Source organism: Colobus angolensis, unplaced genomic scaffold, assembly GCF_000951035.1.
Source record: "Colobus angolensis palliatus isolate OR3802 unplaced genomic scaffold, Cang.pa_1.0 Scaffold382, whole genome shotgun sequence".
NCBI lineage: Eukaryota > Metazoa > Chordata > Mammalia > Primates > Cercopithecidae > Colobus > Colobus angolensis.
In genome coordinates, this window is record NW_012117177.1 from 1534916 (window position 1) to 1540226 (window position 5311).

Here is a 5311-nt window from a genome sequence, read left to right on the forward strand (position 1 = left end):
AAAAAAAAAAAAAAAGAAACAAGGAAGTCATTATATAATGACAAAGAAGTCAATTTCAGCAAGAGGATATAAGAATTGTAAATATATATGCATCCATTACTGGAGCATCCATATAAAGCAAATATGATTCAAGCTAGAGAGAGATAGATTCCAAAACAATAATAGCTGAAGACCTACACGTCACCCTTTCAGCACTGGACAGATCTGCCAGACAGAAAATCAGCAAAGAAACATCAGACTTAATCTGCACTATAGACAAAATGGGGGGTCTCATAGATATTTACAGAACATTTCATCCAACGGCTGCAGAATACACATTCTCCTCAGCACGTTAGGCTACAAAACAAGTCTTAAAACATTAAAGAAATCACCTGATATTATAGCAAGTATCTTCTCTGATCACAATGGAATAAAACTAGAAATCAAAAACGATGAATTTTGGAAACTGTAAGAACACATGGAAATTAAATAAGATATTCCTTAATGGCCAATAGGTCAATAAAAGGATTAAGAAGGAAATTGAAAAATTTCTTGAAACAAATGCTAATGGAAACACAATATACCAAAAGTTATGGGATACAGCTAAAGTAGTACTAAGAGGGAAGTTTAAAGTTATAAGTGCCTATATCAAAAAAGAACTTCAAATAAACATCTTTGAGATGTGTCTTAAAGAACTAAAAATGCAAGAGCAAACCAAAACCAAAATTAGTAGAAGAAAATAAATAAAAATCAATGCAGAGGTCGGGCACAGTGGCTCACGCCTGTAATCCCAGCATTTTGGGAATACATTTGAAAAATGGAGGAATACGGAATACTTCTAAACTTATTCTATGAGGCCAGTGTTATCCTGATACTAAGACCAGACAAAGACACATGAAGCGAAGAAAACTACAGGCCGATATCTTTGATCGACATTGACGTAAACATTCCAACAAAAATACTAGCAAGCGTAATTCAACAACACATTAGAAAGATCATTCATCGTGACCAACTGGGATATATCCCTGCAAGAATGGTTTAACATATGCAAATCAATCAATGTGATACATCATATCAACAGAATGAAGGATACAAACCATATGATCATTTCAATTGATGCTGAAAAAGCACTTGATAAAATTCCACCAAGTAGTTTAATCCTTCATGATTAAAACCATCAAAAAACTGGGGATAGAAGGAACATACCTCAACATAATAAAAACTGTATACAGCAGTCCCACAGCTAGTATCATACTGAATGGGAAAAACTGAAATCCCTTCCTCTATGATCTGGAACATGACAAGGATGCCCACTGTCACTACTGATATCGAGCATAGTACTGGAAGTCCTATGTAGAACAATCAGACAAAAGAATGATATAAAGGGCATCCAAATTGGAAAGAAAGAAGTCAAATTATCTTTATTTTCACATGATATGATCTTATATTTAGAAAAAACTAAAGACTCAACCAAAAAATTATTCAAACTGAAACATAGTGAAGTTGTAGGATACAAGATCAACATACAAAAATCAGTAGTATTTCCATATCCCAACAGCATACAATCTGAAAAAAAAATCAAGATAATAATCTTATTTATGATGGCCACACATAATAAATAGCCAGAAATTAATGGTAACCAAAGAAGTGAACATTTCTATAATGAAAACTATTAAAACCCTAATGAAAGAAATTGAAGCGGACACCAAAAAATGGAAAAATATTTCATGTTCATGAATTGGAAGAATCAATGTTATTAAAATGTTTGTAATACCCAAAGCAATCTACAGATTCATTACAATCACCATGAAATATCAATGACATTCTTCACAGAAATAGAAACAAACAATCCTTTGTGGAATCACCAAAGACCCAGAATAGCCAAAGCTATCCTATGCAAAATGAACAAATCTGGAGGTATCACATTTCCTGACTTCAAATTATACCACAGAGTTATAGTAATCAAAACAGCATGGTACTGGCATAAAAACAGACCCACAGAGCAGTGGAACAGAATAGAGAACCCAGAAGCAAATCCACACACCTACAATTAGCTCATTTTTGACAAAGGTGTCAAGAACATACATTGGGGAAAGAACAGTCTCTTTAATAAATGTCTTGGAATACTGGATATCCATATTCAGATGAATGAAACTACACCCCTATCTCTCACCAGATTTAAAAGTCAAATAAAAATAGATTAAAATCTTTAAGACATCAAAATATGAAATTACTACAAGAAACTTTGGGGAATATCTCCAGGACATTAGTCTGGGCAAAAATTTCCCGAGTAATACCCAACAAGTACAGGCAACCAAAGCCAAAAATGGACAAATGGGATAACATCAAGTTAAAATACTTTTGCACAGCAAAGGAAACAATCAACAAAGTGAAGAGACAACCCATAGAATGGTAGAAAATATTTGCAAATGAACCATATGACAAAGGATTAATAACTAGAATATATAAGGAGCTCAAACAACTGTATAGGAAAATACCTAATAATATTATTTAAAAATGGGCAAAACATCTGAATAGACATTTATAAAAAGCACACATACAAATGGCAAACAGTTACATGAAAACGTGCTCAACATTAGAAGGCCCTTGCTATGGAGCCAACTGGCCCTGAAACCTGTTAAGAGTTCAGGTTTGTGGATTCTTTCTGGATTGCTCCAGAGAAAGGGATATGGCAGAGTGCCAGCCCACTGAACAAGCTTTCTGATATTTTGCCTAGAAGTCCTTCTTGCCTAGGCAGAGTTGTCCCATCACAGAGCCCCAGACCATTGGGATGAGTCAGGTTCTCCAAATACCTTCTGCTTTAGTCTCAAATGTATTGGCTAAAACTTCCACCATTAAGTCCTGCTTTGAGGTTTTTTGGAGATGTATTCAATTTATCTTGATTAAGCAAGTATGTTATTTGAGAGAGATAACAAATGAATGGGGATTATCTAATGATTAAGTTATTAGCAGCCACTGACTCGCCCAGCAGAAAATGGGGTCCTGGGAGACCTTCACTTACATTGGACCTGAGGTTGGTAAGGCTTCATGCAGTTGGTGGTATAGCATGGGGAGAGAGTGGTAGGGTGAATCAGGCAGGGACCATTTTGTAAATGTGGGCTTAGAAAATGGAAACTCATTTTAGAATCTGATGAGCAGAAGATAATTAGGGAAGTTAAATCTGCTGGGAAAAAAATGAAAAAAAAAATACATGACACCTTTCAAAGCCAAATCGAAATAATTCTTGGATTATTCACAGTTTTAAATGAGCTGTACCATGGCTGGACCTTCTTTGGTACTGAGCCCAGAAAGTAGAGTCTGTCAGTGGGCAGAGTTGTCCAGGGAGCCTTTAAGGACTGCTAGAAGGACTTGGGATTCCCTGCCTCTATCTGTCTTTTATGCCATCAAACTCCATATGGCACAGAGCTGACTCCCCCTCCTATTTAGGTCCTATCTGTTCTTGAAGGTCCAGTTCAACAACTACCTCTTCTTTGAGACTATCTCCGTCTACTGCAGTATGTAGTGCCTTTCCTCCTTCTGAACACCATAGTAGATGTAGATGGGTATTTGCTTATAGAGAATCTTTTCATGGATTCACATTCTGTCTCTCTGCCTGGATGAGAAGCTCTTGAAGGACAGGGTCCATTGCTCATTCATGTTTGTAACCCCATATCACCTGCCACAGAGTCTGCTCTCAATAAATGGTTGAAATCTTGTCTGTGCAAACTTGCAATTTTACTTTGCCAGTGAAAACACATCTAGGAATTTTTTTCTTTTAACATTTTCATTTATTATAAATGAGCCACATGACATATGACTACATTGTCATTGTAAAATTTGAAATGATGAAGATAATGTTAAATTCCCCTTGACCTTGATCATTCTCTTCTTCTTTCTAGAGATAATCACAGTTCACAATTTGGTAGGGAATCTTCCAGTCATTTATCTTTGCATTCAGTACATATATGCAATAGAGATTATAGAGTGCATGTGTTTTCCTACAAATGGATGTCTTATCTATTATTTTGCAGCTTGTTTTTAAAAATTAACGACTTACCTTTGGTGTCTTCCTAGGTTAGTAAATGAAGATTTACTTCTTTCTTTTAAAGAATGAAGCATGGTACTTTACACGATGAATACATTGATTCCCTTTTAATGAATATTTAGTTTTTTTTTCTAACTTTTGTCTTTATTAATACAAAAAACAGTAATGAAAAATCCTTTTAAACAGCTCCTTAGCACACAATGTGTGTGTTCTCTAGAGCAAATATAAAAATTCGGAATTTCTGTGTCATAGGGTATTTGTTTTCAACAAAATTATAATGAAAGCTTCCAGTGTGGATCCTATAGCTCTTTCTAACCTGTACAGAAGCAGCTGGCAGTGTTTGTCTCCCTGAGAGACACTGCTTATAGTATCAATGGGATTATTTTAAAAAAATTCTTGTCAACAAGGAGACAGCAAAACATTTATACAAGTCATTTCTGGGTTTTATTGCTGCTATTTGAATACTCCAAAACAGCAGGATTTTATTGCCATGGTACAGCCCTAGGTGGAATTCAGAGTGGTTTTGGGGGTTTTAAAGCCACACAGCAGCTAGAGCAGTAGCAGGCAAGGTGGGGCTACTACCAAATAACTTTCTTGTGGGCTTTATTACCACAGGGGTCTGATTGTTCCACTCTGTACTCCAGAATGTCAACTGGCAAACAGGTGTTAGTCTTGACAGGCAGTAAGTGAACGGACACATTTTTCCGCACTTGTGAAAAACAGCCAAAAGCCCACCCTTGTCATCTGGGAGATGGTAAGCCATGTTGGAATACAGACTCTGACCCAGACCAGTGAACATTGACATTAGCAGTACTTCAAAAATAAATGCAGTTCACTTAGCATAATGTCCTCCAGGTTGATCCCTGTTGTGGCTAGCGGTAGGATCTCCTTTTTAAATACATATATATATGTATACACACACACACATATATGAATTATATGTAATATATAATAAAGATGAAATAATCTTTCTTACTTTGTTTGCATATAATAAAAAATTAGACATTTTTAAATCTTTAATTTTGAAATAACTATACAATCACAAGAAGTTGCAAAGAAATGTACAAAAGGGTTCCACACTATGGTGTGAAACTTACATTTCAGCCAGCTTCTTTGAATGTTAATATCTTTAAAAACTATAATACAATATGAAAATTAAGAAACCGACATTGGTAAATCTGTAGAGCTTATTCAGATTACCCAGTTTATATGCATTCCTCTGTATGTGTGTGTGTGTGTGTGTGTGTGTGTGTGTAGTTCCATTCAATTTTATTGTAGTGTGACTAC